The following is a 24372-nucleotide window of genomic DNA, read 5'->3' on the forward strand; positions in this document are numbered from 1 at the left end:
TGGGCACCCGGAGTCCCAGCTAGAGCCACGGAGGGGGAGGGCGGCAGCCCTCAGCCTGGGCAGGAGCTGCAGGGGCTGAAGCTGCAGGTGGGGAGTGAGCGGTGGCAGCCCCCATCCCAGGTCCCTAAGCCTGGGCAGGAGCCGTGGGAGTGGGGGCAGGGGCAGCCCCAGAGCTCAGCCGTCCCGAGCTCTGGCAGAAGCCATGAGATGGGGGTGGGAGGACAGCTCCGAGCCAGACAGGAGGCAGCTGCAGGGGCTGGAGCTGTCGGGGGTGGCAGTCCCCAGCCTAGGTCCGTGAGCCTGGATAGAAGCCACAGGAAGTGGAAGCCCAAGCCCCAACTGGACCCCAGATGGCCCCCTGCCCTGGCTAAAGCCACGGGGGGTAGAGGGGAGGAGCAGCCCCCAGGCAGGAGCCATAGGGGAGAGGGAACGGAAGCCCTGGAGCTTGGGCGTCCCAAGCTCCTGGCAGTCCAGAGCCCAGCTCTAGGGCTGCTGCAGCACTGCTTGTGGAGGTGGGTCTGATCTCTCTCCATAACAGCCATGCTGGGGAAGGACAAGTCCTTTCCCTCCCCAGCCCTGCTGATTTCAGGGAGATCAGATTTCATGGGGTAGGGTTTATTTCACGGTCTGTGGCATGTTTTTCATGGCCGTGAAATGCATAGGACCCTAGTTATGGGCCTATTATAGGAGTGGGTGGGTGAGGTTCTGTGGCCTGTGATGTGCAGGATGTCAGATTATAGGATCATGATGGTCCCTTCTTGGCTTTAAAGTTCATGAGTTCTATAAATTAGCCAGGGGTGTAGTGATTGAGGTTGCATCTGGGACCAGGGCCTCCCAGAGGGGGGGGGGGGGGGCAAGTGGAGCAATTTGCCCCAGGCCCTGGGCCCCTCATGGGCCCCCACGAGAGTTTTCAGGGGCCCCCATAAGAGTTTTCGGTGGGTCTTCAGCGGCAGGTCCTTCAGTGCCGCCGAACACACCCGGATCGAGTGAAGGACCCGCTGACAAAGACCCGGAGCTGCTTCTGCTCCAGGTCTTCGGCGGCAATTCGGCGGCGAGGGCTTCTTCTGATCCGGGTTTTTGGCAGCAATTCAGCAGCGAGGGCTCCTTCCGCTCCGGGTCTTCGGCGGCAGTTTGGTGGTGGTTTCTTCACTCGCGCCGGGACCCGCCGCCGGAGAGTCCCAAAGACCCGGAGCGGAAGGACCCTTGCCGCCAAAGACCTCAGACCCCCTGAATACTCTGGGTGGTCCTGTCTGGGACAGGGAAGAGAGATCATGTGTTTATTGTGCAATACTACAAGTCAAGCACTCTTTAGAGGGGAGCCCAAGTACAAACACTTTTGACAAACACTTTTCACTAGCCATACGTAAAACAGCCCAAATGCAAATATGAGTCCATTCCCTGCTGCATAAAACTATATTTTAGACAAGCATAAAGTACATAGTATTAAAGGGCCTAATCCAAAGCCCATTAAAGTCAATGGAAAGACTCCAACTGACTTCCCTGGGGTTTGGATTTGGCCTTTCCATTAGGTACACTATAAGATCAATGTTTAAATTTGAGCACTTAAATTAGCCACCCAAATTTGCATTCAGGTGTGCAAATGGGTTTTTAGGTGCTAAGGGTGAATATTTGCACACTTACATGCTAGTGTGAGAATCCAAATGCAGAATTTAGTTAATTACTTCACTCCAGCTAATTATCTAAAACCAATTATTTAAATTTGAGAAGTGGGCCTTATTTCTACCATACATAGAACTGTACCAAATATATTGCAATGATAATTATTTCAATAAAAAGTAACATAATAAAAACCTCCCAAATAGTCATTCCAAACAGTGATAGATATTATGAGTCGTGTTTACTACTGATCAAGTTTCTTTGAAAATTATATAAAAGCACAGTTGTTACTTTTTCTTAGTTATTCCATCATAACTACACAGCAGCTTTTCAATTACAAAAATATTTATCAATTCCACTTACCAAAATTTTACAATTCAGAAAGTTATACTGCAGTAATATAGGCTGTTAAAAACTGCATACTTCATGCAAAATAATAAAATTGAGCTGCAGCTTTCCTGGGGGGAAAAAAGTATTTTTTTTTATTGATAGGTGCGTTAATATTCAAGTCACTAGGTACAGTTTCATCTGACAGATGAACACTACAGGAAAAATATGCGATAACCCTTTTAAAATAATGGATGACTAATAGCTATATAATGCAAAGCAATTCCTAAGGAACTGCGTACTTCTTTCATTTTAATACAAAAGAATTCAACTGAGTATTAATAATTTAATTAATATCAAATTATTTTATTAAAACAGTTTATATAATTATGGAAACATAGAACTGACGCCATAATTAAGGTTTATTTAGAGTTCCTTTTTAAGCCTTGTTTTGGTACAAAGACACACTCAAACTTTTGATCTGAGTTGTCTGAAAATCTCTCTGATATTAGTTAGAAGATTTTTTCTGAACATTTCATAACTCTAAAAGACATAGTTTCTCCATACTAGTTCATTAAAAATAGGCATTTTTTAAAAATTGCTGGTCATGACTTTTCAGTCTCCGTTTCCTAACACAGAGTACACTTGTTGATTGATGCCTTTCTGGAAGATGTGTTTTAGTCAAACACAAGTTATTGGGTTCAATAAAGAAGCAACTGGATGAAATTCTATGACCAGTGTTAGGCAGGAGGTCAGACTACATTATCTACTGGTCCATGCTGGCCCTAGAAAAATCCTCATGAGTAAGAATTAGACTCCCATATTGTCACATGTATAGTTTGTCTATATATTCAGTAATAAAATACTCTGAAAATCCACAGTTTGGGTATATTTACAAAAAATTATTGATAGTCATATTTATTATACAGACCCCATTATGAAAGCCAGTTTGTAAAGATATACATATGAGTCAGCAACATTTAAAGATATTCATACTGTACTCGAAGAGTACGTGCTGTAGGAGTACATGCTGTATTCTTCATACATAGCTGGGAGTTTGAACCCCTGTTTAAGTGCAAAACTCAATTCAGTTTTAACTATGGATCCACAACAGACACTTCCATAATGCCGTTAATATTCCTCGACTTCCAGTACACATTCACCGATTCACAGCCTGTGCATGCTTGGAGTGACCACTACAGGCAACTGCTTCAGTTGTCAGGCTGTGTGCAGAGAAAAATGCTGTACAGCAGCAGTACCTCTTAGTAGCCACTGCAAGGTGCAGCCAGGGGCTCCAGCCAGTTTCAGTGGTTTTGCTGTCACCATTAAGGATAGATTCTTAGAGCCCAATAAAGATGAAAGAGAAAGAGGAAGAAGATAGAGCCAATTAGCCAACGCGAGGCTTCCCCCATACGACAAGTTTGCTAGGAGCATGAGGAAGACTAGAGATAAAGAGAGAGGGGAGGGTTGCTGAGACCGCAGCTAGCTAAACAGGAGATCTAATAAAAATGAAGGAAGTTTCAAAACAAGAAAAATTTTAAAATTACATTTAAGGATGCTACGTGCAATGCAAGAGAAGATATACCATTGAAATAATCTGTGAAATAAAATTAAAAGGATTCTCTTGAATTGTACTTAAAAAATTTTATCTGTACCATTTCTTTGTGTGGAACATACATACATACACACACACACACACTTATTTAATACATTTTTAATGCACTCATCACTGCATTATCTGGACACACTGTATAGGTGTTCTATCAGTTGCAACAATTTCTTCAAAACTGGGAGCACGTGCTATTAGCTGATCATAGCCTTCTCTTTTAGCACATGTAGCTATCAGCATTACACCGGTAATGGACTTTCTTGCCTTAACAAGCTCTGACTTTTTATTTATTATTAAAATGGAAAAGAGTGGTTTGGAACAATACAGGAATCCTTTAAACTTCAGCACTGATGCCTTATTCACACACACAGCTCCCAGCCGCCGCCGGCAGAGGGACTCCGGAGCTGCTCAGTGGCTGTGGGAGGCTCCCCCCGCAGCTCCCCAGCCTCCACCACTGGAGGCTCCCCCCGTAGTTTCCCCCACAGCGCTCAGCCTCACAGGGCAGCTAGGGGACCCCTCCCAGCCACTGTTCAATGGGGTCCCAGCAGCTGCGGGGGAGGAGGGAAGGGTGCTGGACCCTCCTCCCTCCCCATTTTGTCAGGGATGTTTGTAGTAAAAGTCAGGGACAGGTCACAGTTCTTGTGATTTTTTATTTATTGCCTGTGACCTGTCCCTGACTTTTACCAAAAATATCCATGACAAAATCATAGCCTTAACTATGGTTTGTAGTCTCAGATGACCTTCATTCCTCCAAATTGGGTCCTCATATCCCACATAACAAGTGCACTTGAATGCTAGAAATCTGCTGAAAATGACTAATGACCTTTTATCAGGGGATAGCCGTGTTAATCTGTATCCACAAAAATGACAACGAGTCCAGTGGCACCTTAAAGATTAACAGATTTATTTGGTTACCCACGAAAGCTTATGCCCAAATAAATCTGTTAGTCTTTAAGGTGACACCGGACTCCTTGTTGTTTTAATGACCTTTTACTGACCTCGGATGGAAAGGTCAAATTGGGGAGATTTTCATATGCAACAACCCATAATGAAAAAAAAATGTACCAAACTTAAAAATCCTAGCTCAAGGAGACCATTGATAACTGTCAGTCAGTGAATCACCTTTATTAGATAATACAGACAAGTGCCTATAATATGGAAGTGTAACTAGTAACTATGGTTAAGGGTGACTATAAACTTCCATTCTAAGTCTTCTTTTCAACCCCCTTCCAACTTTTGAGTTAAGTAACCAACTGATTTGTGAAATAGGGCATAAAAAGGATTTTTTTCCCCCTGAGGATTAAAGAATGACAAAAGTAAAGATGTTTATTTACTATTTAAATATAAATCACCTGCTGTTGTTTATATTTGTATTAATTCCTTGGTGTCTTATACTTTTTTTACCCCACTGGTAGCTCTGCTTAGGATCCCTTACCCTCCCCTTTTGGGCACTGATCTCCATAGGAACCGAAGCAACTCAGTAATAGCTCTGTGCTCCTCCAAACATGAGGGTTGTAACTCTGGCTGATTTTTCTCACCCCATACAAAGGGGTGTGGGAGTCTTCTCTTTTCCTTCTTCCTCCCCCTGCCACACATTACAGGCCTGAATTAAAAGCCATTCAGCACCTAAACTTAGCTATTTGATTCCACTCACAGATCAGGTAACTGGTTATCTACGTGGGTAGGCTTTTCTGTCTAAACATTTTTTGATGGATAAAAGTATCATGAAAGTACTTATTTTTGTCAAAATGTTACAGGTGTTCACTGAAAACACAAGAATTGACATTTATTAATGTATTTGGTTTTTGTCATCCCAAAATGAAAATGTGTCAGTTTTAAATTGAAATAAATAAATAAATAAATACGCAAGCAGGCGTTCAGGTTTTCAGTGAAAACCTGAAAAATGGGTAAGAAAAAATTGGATGGAAATGACAAAAAAAGTTCAGTAACATTTCTCTCTCACAAAAAAAAAATCATTTCCCCATAAACTTTTTAAATGGCTGTAACTTCATGCACAATTTAATTTCACCCATAAAATTGATGGCCACATGGAAGTCCAGCTAAAATGAGAGGCAAAACTAAAAGCTACTGTTGACTTGGGTTACAACGCTAATGTGTGAAAAATAATGCCTGAACCAATAGAGCGCTACTTTATTTCAACTTTATTTCCAACTGCTGATGGGGAAGGGGTTGTTTTTGTTTTATTTTGCTTTTAATTATCCTATGAAGATGCCGCACAATCTACTGGTTACTCCAAAGTAGTGCAGCTCAGATAGATCTTGTAGAGTTACAAGGAATTACTCCAAACACAGATATTGTATTGGAGGATAATTATAAAATTATACTTTTTAAATTGTCACAGGAATGGATTTTGGATTTAAGATTCAGCACAGTTTCTTCTCCTTGTTGCAAGCTTTATCAGAAAGGACAAGCTTTTCCTTGTTGTTTTAAAAACTTATTCCCAAGAACACTATGGGTACAGGCATATATTATTTAATTTACCATTACAGCTTAATATCTAATACAATGCTGTCCCTACTGAACGCATATTGATAGATTCAATTTTTTATTATTATAGGCACCTACCTCTTAATACCACAGGTAATGTGGCAGAAAGTGGGGGTAGAAAAGAACAGCCTATCAAAATGCTGAATATTGATAATCTCAAAGTAGCACATTACTCAGCTACAATTAACAGAATTCCAGGTAATAAAATTCTGATATATCTTTCTAATGGCAAAAATAGAAACAAGAGCAGGGGAAAAAAAGGTTCTTGGATATCATAGAGCCATTCCCATGGCAGAGCGTACCCTAATACGGACGTGCAATATATTAATTGCTTCATCTTAGAGTCTGAAAATTATCTGTTTGTGGTCTCTTTGGACCAAAAGAGCCACAAATTGTATTTGTGTTTGTCATTTACCAAGAGTAATAAAAGGGTTACTGGAGCACACTAAGAGCCTGTGTGGTGCATAAGGCCCTCTACACTGGGGTGAATGACATCTTATATGATTAGACTCTTTATTAATATTTAAGGGAGTGAAGGCAATCCTTACATATATGAGTACTTCCAGCTAAATCTGTGGGATTGCATGCACAGTAAGGGTTGTAAGATTACATGGGAAGTCTTTTCCCCTTGAAGTCATTTTAAGTTTTGACACTGAAATTAATAGAAGTAGAATAAAATCATTATTATCATTTGTATTGTGGTAGCTCCCACTAGTCGTTTTCATGAACCTGCACCCCACTTTGATAGGCACAGCACAAATACAGAATAAAAAGATGGTCCCTGCCCCAAAGAACTTACAATATAAGTAGCCTTAAATTTGCATATGTTCATGTTTATATTTTGGGAGTGAAAGGAAATCCAACCACAACGGATTATCATATTCTATCATCTAGGTGCTACTATAATAATAAAAGTAATCCTAATTTTCCCAGTCAAGTTCCCTCTCTGGCAGTTACTTATTTAATCCCATGCCTTCTTTATCTTCTTTGAAATGTCACTGCCAGAAACACTGATTATAAAATAAATTCTATAACATGTATCTATTTGATTGAGGTAAGAAAGACCTAAATTCATGGAAGATAGGTCCATCAATGGCTATTAGCCGGGATGGGCAGGAATGGTGTCCCTAGCCTCTGTTTGTCAGAAGCTGGGAATGAGCGACAGGGGATGGATCACTTGATGATTACCTGTTCTGTTCATTCCCTCTGGGGCTCCTGGCATTGGCCACTGTCAGAAGACAGGATACTGGGCTAGATGGACCTTTGGTCTGACCCAGTAGGGCCGTTCTTATGTACGTTCTTAACTGTCACCGAAGGTGGATCCTTTCCTTGGTGAGGACACATGAATATGGATGGTATGCTAGACTAGAAAGATAAGAAAAATTCTAGTCATTGAACTGTTACATTTTATCTCCAGCATAGCCATTGTGTTGTAACTTTATTCACATATGTTTCTTCAGGTATTATAGTAGCCATAGAGTACGTACACTATAGATAGCCATGAATACTAACTTGCAATCTAATCATTCCCCCACTTTTTCTGTTCCTCAAATACTTTTTTTTGGAGCGGGTTGTGGGATCTGATATTTCCACAATTGGTCTGCGCCTAAAGAACAATGAAAAACTCAGTGGAGCTGTCTGAGTTATTAGGGCATGGAAGACATTTTTGTCCATATATTCTGATCACAAATTTTGCACTCTCAACAAAAACAGTTGAAGGACGAAACAAACTGCTCGGTGTGTAGAGGTCATTGAAATCTATGGTTTCACCTAAATTTGAAGATAATTGTTTAGTATTTTGTAACGTTACAAGCATTTAAAGTCAGTAATGTACAGTAGAATCTCGTTTATTTTGTTTTTTTGAGGCACTGCTACAGTACAGTGAGGTACAATGTTGAATTAAAACTTCAGTAGTGTGCTTCAAAAAATAGTCTCTATATCATTATGTGTGTCAAATACTAATACATAGCAGGTAAATTGGAATGTATTCCAAGTGTTGTAACATTCTACAGGAAGGTGTGCTTACAAACCGTAGGTGTTTCAAGCGCATCAAATAGAGAGCACTTAAGCCTTCCTGGCTCTGCCTCTGACTGATGTTGCTGCAAGCAAGTCACTTCACCTCTGTTTATCTCTCTGCTTCCATTCACAGGTTTTATCTGTCTTGTCTATTTAATTTGTGACTTCTTCATGTCAGAGAATCATTCCTTCTTGGTAGAGTAGAATAATCAAATACAAAAAGTTTCCTTGCCTGCAAAGAGAAACAAAGAGAAACATGTTTCACCCATTGACTTCAGCTCTGCCAGTTCTTAGAACTCTATGCTCAGAGCGGCAGAAGTACAGCTTGTTCTGATCAGAAGTTACTAGCCAACAGCTCCCTCACCCCCTTTCTTCCTTCCTCTTAATAAGCGACATCTCCAGCCCTGGCAGCTCATTAAGTATTTGCAGGGCTGGATGCTATCTCTTTTCTCACACCAGTGAAGAGATTTAAGGTCTGATCCTGCACTTACTGAAGTCGTGGCAAAGTTTCCACTGACTTCAGTAGTGCAAGATCAAACCCTTCACCCCGTCATTGTCCATCTGAGTGTGGGTTACATATACTAGTCACACTGTGATTCTTTAGGTTTCCAAGCCTGCTTCGGGGGGCTTTCTATTCATGTGGCATCAGGAAGGGATTGCAATGTCTGAGTCCTTTTGTACCTATTGGGCTTCAGGAAGTGGGCGGGCGTAAGCCTGCCCACTGCTAAAGGGTCCCCCCTCAGCCTAAGGGGAGGATCCACAGGGCCTGAAACTCAAATAATTACGGGGGACAACTAATGTAAAAACAGGGACAGGAGTGCGGTCAAAGGGTCAAAAGAAGGGAACCAGATGGGGACACCGAGCAGAGGACCCCGGACAGCGCCCACTGCTTCTCAAAGGTGTCAAGGGAGCCAGTGGACGCCGCCCAGAGGAACTCTGCCCGGATACGTGAACGGACAGAGGATCGGAAACAGGCCCCAGAGTCACAGGAACCTCCATCGGCCAACCTCCTCTCCCTGGTTTTATAGATGGCCTGTTTAGCCAGTGCCAAGAGGAAGTTGACCAGGAGGTCCCGCGACTTTGTGGGGCTACGGATAGGGAGTGCATAAATGAGAAGGTGAGGGGAAAAGTGTAACCAAAAACGTAACATAATATCGGTGAGGAGCCGGTGTAGGGGCTGCAACCTGGCACACTCTAAGTAAACGTGAGCCAGGGTCTCCCTCACACCGCAGAAAGGACAGGTGTCCGGGACAGGGGTAAACCGCGCCAAGTACACGCCCGTGCTCACGGCCCCATGAAGGAGCCACCAGCTGATATCCCCGGTGGGCCTCGGGACCAGGGTGGAATAGAGGCTGGCCCACCGGGGCTTCTCACCCTCGACAGGTGGCAGGAGGTCCCGCCACTTCGTATTGTGGCGGGACACGAGGGTGAGGAAGTGAAGAGTATGGAGCACGAGCATGTATAGATGTTTCCTTGGCGCGGTCAGGAAACGAACCGGCTGCAAGTCGTGCAGCTGGCTCACTGAGAAGGGGCGGGGAGGCCGGTTGGGTCCACGGGGCAGGGGCCCAATAAAAAGGTCCGGAGGACCAGGGGTGGAGGGTGGGCGGGACGTGCCCTCGCGCAGGACCTGGTCGAGGTAGACCTGAGCAGCGGGCGGCAAAGCGGCTCTCACCTCCTGAAGTACGCGCCGGGGAGTACAAGGCCTGGAGAGTCCCATGCGCTGAGCGAGCGTCAGGGGATCCAGCCAGACTCCCCGGTCGTAGTCCAGGAGGTCTCCGACGCTAGTGACGTCTGCCAGGACCAGCCTCTGGCGCACCGCGGGGGACTGAGTCCTTTTGTAGCAGGGTGGACACCTGCTCCTGCCTGGAAGGGCCTGGGATAGCCCAGGGAGCAGGCAGTGTGAAGGCTGAGCTGATTAGGGGAAGTGGCTGCAGCCGGGGCCACGCCCCAATCAGCCTCAGCAGGCCCTATAAAGGCAGGGAGCCAGGAGCTCAGGCTAGGGCCTCTCTCTGCCTGTAGAGGGAGAAGGGCCTGGCTGCAAAGAGCTAGAGACAGAGTATGTGAGTGGAGCAGGGCTGGGGAGCTCTAGCCTGGATAGCCCCAGGCTGCAGCCTAAGAGAAGACTAAGGGGTACTGGGGGTTGCAGAGGGCAGCCCAGAGCTAGGCCAAGGCAGTAGGTCCAAACCCAACCTTGCCGATGATGAGTGGCCTATACTGCAGTCTGCCCCAGAGAGTGGGGGCTAGTTGGTGACTGGCAGTGGCCTTATTGTGAGGTGAGGTGGGGATAGGGGTTCCCCTGGGAGGGGAGACCTAGTGTGTGTGAGTATTGCCAGGGGGCAGCACCCAGAGCAAGAGGTACCAGGGTCCTGGGAGGGACACAGGGGCCAGCACAGAAGAGGACAAGGTGGATCACCGGCCTGCAGAGGGCGCTCCAGAGGCTGGTGAGCTAATTCCCTGGATGACCAGCAGGAGGCGCTGCAGGGGTGAGTCTGCTCCTCTATACCTTTTCTTAGGTATTCTTATCACTTCAAGCAGAAACTGCTTTTTTATATACTGTAATTCTATTTCAGATGACATTATTATAGATCTGGTAAACATTATCCCTCTTATAAATGCACCCTTTCTATAAAGTGTGACTAATTTACTTGTAAATCATTTCAAAATGACACTGGATCAAGGAATTACATATTATGAGTCAGATGCTGATACCCCTACTCATGTTGAGTAGTACCATTTATGTAGAGTAGTACCCTCTCCGTGAGTAAGGGCATTAGAGTCTGGCCCTAAGCTGCTTTGTAACGATTGTGTTGTTGAAGAAAAATGCCCACAGAGCTTGTAAGGTGCAGGGGTAAGTTTCAGTTTCAGAATACATGAGTTTTAGGGAATGTCTGTACTGCAGTAGGGCGCATGCTTCCCAGCTCTGGTAGACCGGCATGTGCTTGCTATGCTCAAGCTACTACAGTAAAAATGGGGGTGGGGAAGCAGGGGCAGCAGCTCAGCTGCCTAAGTGCAAACCTGCCTGAACCCCTACGTACTCAGGCGGTTAGCCGAAGTTGCGCCTGTGCTACTCCCCGTTACACTGCTATTGTTAGCTAGCTACCATGTGTCTGATTAGCTGAGCTGAAAAAAACACTCCCAGCTGCAGTGTAACCCTCCGGTAAGGCTATGCCTACACATACCTGCCCTAACTCTCATTGAGCTAGCACAAGTATAAACAGCAGTGTAGCCATGGTAGCACTGGCAGTGGCAACAGAAGCACAGCTGAACAGTGTTGAGCAGTGGTTCTCAAAGCCGGTGGGTCGCTTGTACAGAAAAAAGCCCCTGGCGGGCCAGGCCGGTTTGTTTACTGGCCGCGTTTGCAGGTTTGGCCGATCCTGGCTCCCACTGGCCGCGGTTCGCCGCTCCAGGCCAATGGGGGCTGCGGGAAGTGGCGCAGGTCGAGGGATGTGCTGGCCGCTCTTCCTGCAGCCCCTATTGGCCTGGAGCGGTGAACCGCAGCCACTTGGAGCAGAATCCATACAGCCACTGTGCCCTCAAATCATACAGATGGGTAGGACGGGGCAAAGTGTTGACTCTACCCTTCCAACATACCCAGTGGTATACTTACACCAGCACATCAGGGAGCATATATTGTGACAGGTATGGATAGACCTGTTGCAGTGTACCTAATCCCTGCCTGGTGTTGCAGGGAGACCATCTCCCTCCTGGACTCCTCAGAAGCCATACAGCAGTGTGCTGCCCCATATTTCCAACTACACTCATAATATCACAATCAAGCCCTCAGTGAAAAGTAATAGCCAACTGCAAAATGAAAAGTTTAGCCTGGTATAGGGATGGTAGTTAGAGCTGCGTAATAAATTCTAATTTGTAATGTATTTAATAAATTATTATTTGACGAGCAATAGGCCAAATGTCTGGTCACACAAGGAGACTGAGTCATAGTTGAGCAGACAAACTTTTGAGAAATACTGACTTTTGAGTGCATGGTTCTAGCAATTATTCCATCCCTCCCCCCCCCCCCGAAATAGCCAAAGCCAGTATCATTTCAACCCATATAGCTGCAGTATGAAAAGCAACTGAAAAGGTCTATGAGGATGAGTGGGAGGTGAGAGATGGAAAACGAGCAGTAGAAGAGAGAAGAGAAAGAGTGGTGTCTTATTTCTGATGTCACAATCCTACCACCTAACAATTAACTGCTCAGCAACTACAGCAGAGGGAAGAGGAAAAAGAAGTGAAGAAGGAGAAAAAGGGGAAGACTATGGAGAGATGAGCTCCACCTCCATCAGCCTGTGAATTTTTTCATCATACAAGCTATTACAAACATTACTGACCTTATGTTAGCAGCTGCTGCTCTTTCGACAATAAAATACAAAGAGTGTGATATTACTCTGGTTTATCTATGACATTAATTAAACATTCAGCTCTGCATTAACAAACATCACTCAAGATGATACACTATCTTTGTAATGGTAGACATTCCAAACACCCCTATAAAGGGTAAAAAGTGAAGTTCTGAGTGCATGCGATGACAAACAATTTTGCAAACAATTCCATTTGATCCAAATACTTTACAATGGATGCCTTCAGAAGGTCATTTAGACCACTTAGGCCTACCATGAGGAAATGGCTGCAGATGAAGAGTAAATGCAGGGGAGCATCAGCACATCCTATATATCCCCAGAAAAACCCAGAACAGGCTGGTGCAGAGATAGGCCTGGGGAGGGCCATGGAATCCATACTTATGAGATCCATTCTCTGAAAGCCCACTGATGTCTCTAGGAGTCTTTGGCTTTGGATCAGGCCTATAGATGATACTGTCATTATTATTCCAGCTTTAGGGGTAGAATAACAGCCATGCAAGGGTCCTATTGCATTCCCCATTCTGCCCATGGGAGGAGGGGTGCATCCCATCCCAAGCCCTGCACAGTTCTTAGCCTACATCAGAGGAGAGTGAATGAATTTTATTCAAAATGTTCAGATCATCGCTTGACATAAATCACTATAGCTCCATTGAAGTCAATGAAGCTGTGCCAATTTATACCAGTCACGGATATAGCCCATCATCTAAATGTTTATTTTGATTGCTCATTGTGCTCATCTTTTATTCAATTATGGTAATATATTGCCATAAATTATTTGTCAAATTTGCTTTAACACACATACATTGTGGGAAAAGATAATACAATTGTATTTTTTTTAAACCATAGATCACAGTTGATTTATAGATTGCAAGACCAGAAGGACCATTGTGATCATCTAGTCTGACCTCCTGGATAACACCAGCCCTAGAACTTCCCCAAATAACTCCTACAGCATATCTTTTAGAGCAACATCCAAGCTTAATTAAAAAATTGTCAGTGAGGGAGGTTTCACTTTAAAATGATTGTGCTAATACCTGGCCGCAATACTATTGGTATGGGTTACTTTATGGTTCAGCGACCTTTATACCTCATTGCCTAAGAAATAGTGGTAATAATGAATGAATATCCAGTCTCTGTTCAGATTTTCAGCAAAATTAATGCTTTCAAATTATTTTGAAGTGCAGAGAGCAGCAAGTCTATGAAATATTTATGAGCAAGTACATCATGCCCATAGTGGTTCTAGTCTGTGACTGCAACATATGGTTTATAAATTGGAACAGGTGTGGGAGAACAGGTGGTCACAGCAATGCAAGGGCACATTTGGAATTTACCATGGGGAAACAAAAATGATAAAGTAGCTCTGTCGGCTTCTAGGGCAACCTGCAAATTTGATGACATAAATCATAAAGTTCTTCACAGGGGCAAATCCTAGTGTTCATGGTTTTGTAGCAAACTTACTTTGTGGAATAAAACATATGGCATCTGTGAAGCAAATGGTTTCATCACCCAGTGTACTGCACTGTACTGGCTGTGGCAAATCTTTGTCATATACCTTCATATTGGCTGAAGCGAACCCCAAAAATGATGCTTCTCATCACTTTCACAGGAATTAAGCTGATGGGGGGGGCGGAGAGCTGTGGTGGGAGAGAGAACACAACACAAGCTGTGGGGAGAAAACAAACTTTCTCAGGTTGAGCACAGGATAGGGTCAACCAAGATCTCATCCAAGGTATAACAAAGGTACCAAATTCTACTTTCAACCCATACCATTGTTAATTGATCTCTAGACATATTAGCTGATCTTCTGTATCTGTGATCATATTAATCTCCATAAAGGGCCTAACCCACCATCAACTCACATTCAAGTCAATTTGGACTGCAATATCTGCAGTATGGCTGAAATTCACCCCTATGCAATGGGCCAGCACAGGGGCGATGCAGCACTAAAATCCCACTTTGTGAAATTAAATAGATTTTAATGCACAGGCATTGTACTTGCCTTCTGCACAGAGCTAAGTTTTGCCCTGTGGACATATTCCCTAACATTAAAACAGTGAATGTTTTACAAAGCCTCATTAAAAGTCAAATGCACACAAACTGCTTACTAGAATGAATGGGCTGATTTGATAGTTGTCAACTGGATTACAAAAAAGGGACAGTTTTGGAATCAGAAACCACATCATCACTTTTGGGAGCACACATAGATGTTGATGCCCAAGTGCAATAAATAAAATAAGCACGACTATGAGTTCAAAATATATTTGGGCTCTATATTTATTTTCTAAACTCTCTAATCTTAGGATCAGTCACAGAAGTTACAGGAACTGTAAGTCTCACTCTGGAAATAGCTGAGTTCCCACAACACCATTGACGTCAAAGTAAGATTGCGAAGTCATTGTGCTACTTTAGTGTATTGGATTTATGCATTTAAATGTATGTGCTAAAATTGATGTTTTGTTTAATATTCCTGAACTCGAAGACCTTAAAATAAAAATTAACTATTTCTACACCATCCTGGAGGCCAAATTCTTTTTGGCATTCATATGATGAAAAGCTATTTCCAGGAACATAGGAACTGACACATCAGATCAAACCAATGGCCCATCTATACAGTATTTTAAGCAGCTTATCAGCTCTCACAGTTTACCTTTAACATTTCTGATTCAAAAACGGTCTGCTTTTTGTAATAGCATAGACAACAATCAAACCAGATCACTGATTCCAGGAAGCAATTTACCATATGTGCTTCAAGGTTGCCACTGAGGCTCTCTAAAGCATTCAGAGTGTGATGTTGGGGACTATGCCTAAAGTGCAAATTTAATAAACTTTTACTAAATTATGTTATTGTATGCAGTCAGAACTAGACCACTGACAGCCCAAATTCATCTCTAGTGTAACTCCACTAAAGTCAATGAAGCTACAACACTGTGAATGTAGCCTATTATGCTTCAAATTTACTACTTTCTATTCATCCCAGTTCCTTTTTTAAAAAAAAAAACATGTACTGTTCTTGCTATTCCTAGTGCAAGGCAGATAAAATCACTTTATAGGAGAAGCTAATTCACCTTTTATTATTTATATTATGGGCAAATTAACTTTTCCTATAAAGTAATTTTAGCTGCCTTGCACTAGGAATAGCAAGAGCAGTATACCTAACACACAACAGTACTGTGGAAATTTAGATATAAACATTTTTTTCTGAAATATACCTTTATAGAAAATCTGATCATGATGTCAGTTCAGGAAAACATCTCACAAGCTTAAGTTCCATTAAAGTTAGTGAAACTTAGGCATATGTGTAACTTTAAGCATGTTTTGAAACACCTTCCCGAATCCTGCCCGATTACTGGAAATTACAAATAAACTGGGCCTATGCAACTGGGTGTATTGGTGTTGCTCTCAAATCCTTTTAGGACCTGAACTTGAATCACTAGTCCTGGCATCTTTTCATACTATGAACATCATTTTTGGAAGTACTACTTGAAATGTGTGTTATTTCAATGAAAGACAACGTCCAAGATAGCAGCATCCACCAGTTCAAAGTCAAGGCCAATAGGCAAATTTTGCAACCTACCATGTCTACCAAACTCCAAACCTCTACATCCCATTCAAATTCCTAATTAAAGTGAAAATATTCCACATTATTTACTCTGCAATATATGTGGATATTATGATAATGAGATTGACCTACTGGGAACTGTTACATTATATTCTATTAATTCTGAATATTTGTTGTGTTCAGTTAAAAAAGAAAACACTGAGTTTCTTTGTTTGTACATGAACCACATTAAAAAAGTCCCTGAGAACCATTTATTTCAGCATTAGACAGTTTAGCGCAATGTTAACATATTTGAATTTATACTGAAGAACAATGTATTGGCAACATGCTGCATATCACTGAAACTTTAAATGTCAAGCAGATTCTTTCTCAGTTAAGGCAAGCTCCTAAGTAGAATTAAAGAATGAAGTTTGTCAGTTAGATTGAAGTAATATAAAGTGTCCTTTTCAGTTCACATGGTTTTTTTTTTTTTAAATCTCAATTACCAGTTACATTTCCTTTTTCTTGAGAATGAGCTTTTTAAATCATATGCCTGTAGGGTTGGGTGTAAAAAAGATGTGGGTGAGAGATCACAGATTGTGAATTCTTCTTTTTTTCCCCTGAATAGTACCTTCCCAGCATAAGAAAACAGGAACAAACAAGAATGGGGAAAATGTCTGAAGGATAGGAAAAAAAGAATTCTGTCCATTACAAATTTAGAAGGAACAGCTTTGTAAGATTTTTGTTTTGTAAAGTTGGAAATTTTAGTTCAGTCACTGAAGCAAAGTAACTTGTAATTAATTGTGAAGCAGTGCTAGAAACTGACCCCCAACAATTGGATGAGCGCTCTCAGTGACTTGTTCCAACACAGCTTTATTCTTTGCTGTATCTTAACTAGAGCTGTGAAACAGTGCAAAAATGTAATAAAGAATAATAGTACCTAGTTCTTATTATATAACACTTTTCATCCATAGACTTCAAATCTTTCAAAAAGTGCCATTATCCCACTAGTAGCAGAGCCAGTTCTCCTGAGTCTTTGTCCAGAGCATTATCCATTAGGCCAAACGGCACATGCTGTACTAAAAAAATAAACTCAGGGCCTTATTCTCCACAGCTTTATGTCTTATACACCTGTACAGAGTAGATGTGGAATGCAACCATTTGGATTCAGTAGCGCTATGTTTAACTCCCCCTTTGCACAAATGACTACAAGGCGCTGGAGAATCAGGCCTTAAGAGTACATGTGTGGGATGGGAATTTACATATTCCAATCTGCCACTGTCCTAAGAGCCAGTGCCTAGTTTTCTCCTGCTTGTCTCTGCTCCTTGTACGATGAGGTGAGTAAAACAACCAAAATACACATCACAGTTTCACCATAGGTATAAAAGCCTGCAACAAACCAGCCTTAGCATAGCAAAAACACATTTAATCTCATAAGGGAAATCTCAAATAAGTTTTGATTTTTGTTTGGAAAAGCAGTCAACAATTTGGATACTTACTAGAACCACCCAAACCTATTGAGGTGCCTACAAGGACATGCAGTCCTCCACCCCAGACAACCCACCTCCTGCAACAGGCCCATCATCACCTCACCTTGAATTGTCTTCTTGGGAAAGAAGTACCAAAGGGCTTGTAGCCCACCTGTCCCCTACCACCTGATGTCTTTGGGAGATGGTAGAGTGTTCCCCTCTTTTACGTCTTCAAACTGACCACCAGGCAGAGTCACTTCTCCACTCCCAGTATAGGTTGAAAAAAATGCTTCCCCGGAAGAGTAGCAGAGAACGACTTCTTATTTGCCATTGGGGATCCATGGCAGAGATACACTCATAAGACTCTATGATCAATTGCTAAAGAAACACAACTGTTAAAGAAAACATGCTTTTATAGCTATGGTGAAACTGTGATGTGTATTTTTGTTGTTGCTAAAGTCACACAAGGCCATGGAAAAATAAGAGACACTAAAGAAAATCTGCTGTCATTTGCACAAGTGCAAAATCCTGGTTATCTCCAGGAGTTTTTTTCAATATTACAGCAGAATAACTGAGAGAAGAATGTATCTTACTGGTTTTATTCTGAATGAGAAAGAGGACACAAAATGCCAACAGTCCATCTGAACAAACAGGTCAAAATGGCTTCTTTTGACCTGTTTGTTCACATGAGGTTAGCTCAGGTAATCAGGGTAAACAAAAGAAATATCAAGGAACTTCAGTCATGGAATTTCCACTTTGATGAACAAACCCAGCTGTGAAACAGGAATTTGAAATTCACCATGAAAATCTGCCTTGTAAATTTAGCTGACATTCAGATTTTTAAAAATTAAATATAGAAAAATGGTATGTCCAACTTTAACAATTTTCCACTAAATGATTTCCACTATAACCATCTCATGAAATAGTTCATTTTAGTGGAAACTCTGCAGATTTTAATTTGGCATCAAATATTTTGCACAGCTCTGCTCTTAGCACCTCGGAATAATACTAAACATATACCCTTTCTAATTTTGACACAAAAACTTCTCTTAATGGAAGATCGGAGTCTCTTTCAAAGCATTCTAGAACATGCAGTTCTCGGAGCTTTAGTGACCAGTAGTGTCTGCCAGCAAAATCACTACACTGATCTTCATCTACACACTGTAAGGTAGCCCAATTACTTTGGTTATTCTCATTGATTTTAGTAAATATCTAATTTAAAAATATAAAGTATATTTTTGTTATACCATGTACATCTGAAAAACACAGATTAATTTATATGCTCCAATCTGCTCATCATGTAACTGGGATGGAGCACATACCATGTACGTGATTGTGAAATTGCAGAGCAATGTGATAAATGGTATTTACTATGTACCTGTAACCACCTCATCTCTGTTCTGCCCTGGAATCTGTCACTACTGGGGTTACTTCTAATACTTCAGACTTCTCAGATGCTTTGTAGAGTTGCTGATTTTAAACCTTCCAGGTAACAGTTACCTACTATCTTCAAAATTGTGAATTTCCTCAAAAAAAAGTACACTGTGCTGATTTTCAGCCAGGCACTGTTCAGCCTTGGACAAGGGACTTGTTTAAAGTTTTGCCATCTCAAGGAGCCATCGGGGCTCAGAAGGAAACAAGGAATCCCCACTTTCAAATGGAATAAAGCATTTGTTTCCTGGTAGAGACCAAGCTATTGGATCTACAACTGATCAGAAAATGTTTCGTTTTTTTTATTTTTTTACCCATAGAAAATTTCAAATTTTTGGCAAAATATTAAAAAATGAAATATTTTAACCAAAAACTGAAATAATTTGATTCTTAAATACTACTGTAGTACTTCCTGGGAGTTATGATTTGAGTGCCTCATGCTCCCATTATTCTCAAACTATATGTCCCCTGATAAACCACAGTATCCCTTCTTGGTGAGGGGAGGGAGTCCATCAGGATATCCCCATGGTCACAGTAAATCATGAGAGATTCAGTCCTGCTGCGGAGTCTAGCACATAGACAAACCTAATTTCTATGAATCTATGGTATCTGAATCACAATATTTCAGTTTTCAGCCAAAAAAACAAAAACTTTCAAGTTTTCAGGCATTTGTTTTTTAACAAAAGTCAAAATTTTCTACAAAAAACAACCTTGGCAAAAAATTTCAGTTAGTCAAAAATTCTCATTTTTCTTCAGAAAATAGTTTCAATATAAAAATTTTGACCAGCCCCAAAGGGATCTTAAAATCCCAATATACTGTCATCCCAAATTCATATCAATAAAACCTTTATAACACACTTCTCAATCATATGTTCTCCATATCTGTGCCAGTTGCAAAGCTCTCATTGAGTACAATAATGCATGACAACGCCCTCTGTGACTGAATGTTTTATATCTATAACCGAAATCTTTCTATACAATATTTTTATGCAGCCCATGTAAACACAAAGCTTTTTCAAACATTTTGGCTGAGACCTTTTTATGGGATTCTGAATGTGTTTTTCCCTTTGCTACACGAATATCATGTTTCATGAAGAATGTGAACAATTAAGCCAGGGGCACATGGACAGTCCCCCTGGAATACTTCCTTATGGTTCCAATTTATCCTCACAAATTGTCTAATGGCAAGCTACTGGAAATTGTAAATGTTCATGAACAGCTTCACGTCTTCTAGTCAAACACATGCTCCTTTACTCACCAAACTGCAAAGGCCTCAATGGATGTGCACCAGGAATTCAATAGCTGAACTTATTTATAAATTAGTAAAAACGGATAGGAAATGACAATTTTCAAAAACTTATAACTCAGCCAAATGTCAATGGATTTACATGGAGTCAGTAGAAGGCACTTCCTTCTGTATGGGACTATACCCCTACCAAATTTCAAAGACCTGCTATAAAATGTGGAAGTGTTAGTGCCTTCCAAGAAAAATGGCTAGATTTTTATAATGGAAAATATTAAACAATTTAAATATAGGGGCTGCTACCCTTTAAATAAACGAAAAATAATAATGATAAAATGTATTCTCTCATATGCATTTGCACTATGGCTGTGTGTACACTGAAAATGTGGTGAAATTCTCCCACTGTTGGCTTAGCATTTAGCTAGATGTCTACTGCATGAATGCTTATGGGAAGATTTAACTGTATCATTTTTCTGTATGAAATGTTTACAGTTGTTCCCCCCCCTAATGTAATATATATAAAATGATTGGTTTGAGCCCTCTCCTAAAACCTTATCAATGGAGTTTAAGAGATTTAAAATTTGAATCAACTTGGGCATCTTTAAAAATGTTTCTTTCCACTTCTAAGGACTCATGAGTCCTTGCAATTTTGAAACCATAAACAACAGCTTTGATGTGGGGAAAATGCAATAGCCACACAAAAATAAAATTAGTAACCCACAAAAGTATGAGGAGTATGGGTGTCCCCAAAGACCCAGTTATTAATTGCCCAGTTTGTTGAAGCCCAGAACTATTATTCACAAAACAGCCCCCACCCCCTTACAATCACACTCAGAAAACCAATTAATCTCACTAGTGGTCAAGTGGGCACCAGCAGGCAGCTCTCTTCACCTGTCTACTCCTATCCAGTGAAGCCCATACCATCAGGTACTACTCTGGTCTTCAGCTTCCAGGGCTGGTTCAATTAAGTCAACTGTACCACATTACTGCCTCCCAGTCTAATCTTATGAAAACCTACCCTTCTTCTGCCTAGGTCAGAATTCAAAATCTTTGGATAGAAAACGCAGAGCAAAACACAATTCCAGGATAGAGCCACAGTTCTTCCAGCCAGATTCCTTTGTTCACTTTGGGCCCAGTACACAATCAGAATCCACTACCTACAGCTCTGGGTGTCCTACTTTCCCTAGGCTATACCTCTCACTATTTCTCCCCCAATACATTCTGCAAATACATTTACATACCATACATTATATAATATTTTCACAAACGGAAGATAAACTCCAAACAATACAACACGAAATCTGTACAGAAATTCAGTGGGTCAAAATTATCATTGATTTAATTAAGAATGAGCTACCCGCTACTTTGTTTCCCTTTCTTCAACAGAGGAGCTAAGAATTCCTTTTCCATTTAAAGTCTTCTTGCTCTGAGCCTTACACAACAATAGGCTTTGTTGTGCCACTTACTGTTTTGACTGGTTTCAAGATGAAAATACTGTTCCTTGGATCTAGCCTCTCTCATATACTTCCACAATTCTTCATGTCCTGCCTGATATCAGCAAGTATGAAACTTAAACTAAAGAGTATCCTTTACTTTTTCTAACCTCAAATCAGCCTTGATCAACCTGAGCAAAGGTTGAGGCTGGTTATTGTTCATTCATATCCCCTCCCCAGCTTCAATTTACCATTCTTATTAGGGATAAAGTAACTAGCCCAGATTAAATATGAAGTGACCTGAAGGAGGATCTATAGACCTATAGGGTTTAAGTTCTTGCTCTGTCAGAGACTCTCTGTGATATCTCAGGTAAGTCACTCAGCTGGGGAACTGAGGCACAGGGAGGCTATCAAAATTAGGATAATAGCACTTCCCTACCTCAGAAATGTGCTGTGAGGATAAATACATTAAAAGATTGTGAGGTGCTCAAATACTGTGGCAATGACAACCATATAAAAATGATTTTTAACTAGATAGCTAAAATAGAAATATCACTTAAGCCCAGGTGAATACTGAACCAAATATTTTTTGAGGTTCACAACAATTATCTGAGCTCTTTTACTCCTTTTACTCCCAGTATCTTTCATTGCCTTCTCTGCTCTTTCAATACAGAAATCCAGCCGTTTGTTTCTGAAACTCATTTGTTCTCATTCATTCAGTAACATTCTTGTTAACTTATCACATGCTGTTTTTCATACTTGTGTGGATTTGTTTCGATTTGCTATTCTATTCTTGTTTGCTTCTGCTTGCTTTGCAAATTACATTGATTATTTCTACCCTCCTTATTGGTTTTGTTGTTTCACTTTTACATAACTGTACTTTGCCAGTGCCACACAGTTTCATATACACTTTCCTAGCATCAGTTCTATCAGCTATTGTCATCTATTTAAAACATCAGTAAAGTCCAACTCATGTCTTCCCTTTTTCAATGAGCATAAATTCTGATTTCAACTTTTCTTCACCACAGATCCTTGAAGCTTGATCTCATTCTTTCTATACTATGCTGTACTCTCAGTCAATTGTATACTTTGTAAGGTAACAAGACCAATAGTTCATACCACATTCAAGATGCGGTGTAACCACCACTTCAGATAGAAATAATACCTCCACTATTGATTTATATTCTATCCCCCTAACAATACAAACTTTGCACCTTGTTTGTCTTCAGCATTGCAACTGCACTGCACTGAGAAGACTTTATGGATTTTTCATACAATAACTCCCAAATCTTTTTTGGGGAGGGGGGGTCAGAATGCTACAGACTCTCCTTTTAGCACATACAATATTTTCTCATTTGGTTCTGTGATTTATTGTTCTGTGTTTTCCCTTACAGTGCTGTATTTGCAATTGACTAGCCCAGTTAAGGTAATCTAAATCTTCCTGTATGCGACTGCTTTGTTTCTCATTATGTTCCTGATTTAATATAGGTCGGTCTCTCTCTCTCTCTCTCTCTCTCTTTTTAAGAATACAATTATACAATACTAACCAATTGGCTTCACACTGCTGTACTTTATGGACTCAAATTATTGCATGTGTGTACTGTGTGGGGAACAGACATTCTCTGATTTCCCATGCCGGAGAGCAAAGAGTAGGAACATCTCGTACAACCAGGTGTCCTGACGGCTACAGAGGAGCTGTTTCTAGGCAGAGTGAGAATAAGGCTATGCTTACTACCTATCCACCCTGGGTACTTGGATGGCTGTACCTGGAGGAACTGCAGCTACACCTTTTGAATGACTGTAACAAGACACGCACCTCCCCATAGTCCTACTAAGTTTACAGACATATTAAGCTTATCAGGCAGTGTTCCTTCTCCCCATCCATTCTCAAGATCTTTCAATTATATAATCTTCCCATGTATAGTGATCACTCTTCAAAGCTTGCCTGACACTTCACTATGCTTATTAGAGGGAATACCTAGAATACTACAAACACTAAGGAGAAGTTACTGGTATTTTATTATTTAAGTTAATTAGCAAAGTTTTAACAGTGGTCACATTTTGCTTACTTTGGCCAATTTTAAATCTCCCACATTAGTATTATCCCCATGGAGAACCCTCAGTGTCACAAAGTAACCTCACAAAGTAAGTGTTCTCTTCCCCTCTAAGGCAGATGCTTTGGGTGGGCCAAGCTCCCATTCAGATGGAAGATAGGGCCAATATTATTTAGTGGAACTGAGGCCAGCTCTTACATGGAGTTCAGTTTGTCATTTTGGGGGTCAGATATGCCTGGCCTTCCCCTTTTCTGAATGCCCATTTGCACACCTGCACAGCTAGCTGCAACTGGGCCCTAAAATAATTAGGCTGTTTCATGTTAAGACACTTGTACAGTAAGACGTATGTAGGCTGGGTAACCTGCTATGCATAGATATGGGACATAACTATGCATAGATATGGGACAACTAGCATAACCTATACTTTTTCAAGGCTATTTTGAGACGAGTCCCCCTTCATCTGCACTGGTAACAAATAATACACAAGCAGAGGGAGATTCTCTAATAAAAGTTACTTTGTTCCATTCACTATCTTGTGTCTTAGTTTGCCCATTGATAAAATAAAATATTGCTCCAAAGCAATTTAAAATGGGTTCATGTAGTTCACTAAAGGAAAATTTGATACTAGGATTTTTCAGGAGTTTGGTATGGGCCTGATCCAGCTAGTATTGAAGTCAGTGAGAGCTGGCTGAGGCCCATACACTTCCACTACATACTCTCAGTGTGAGAAAGAGCTCTCTCTGCAAACTATGTTGGTTTCTGATGA

Source organism: Chrysemys picta, chromosome 5, assembly GCF_011386835.1.
Source record: "Chrysemys picta bellii isolate R12L10 chromosome 5, ASM1138683v2, whole genome shotgun sequence".
Classification (NCBI taxonomy): Eukaryota; Metazoa; Chordata; order Testudines; family Emydidae; genus Chrysemys; species Chrysemys picta.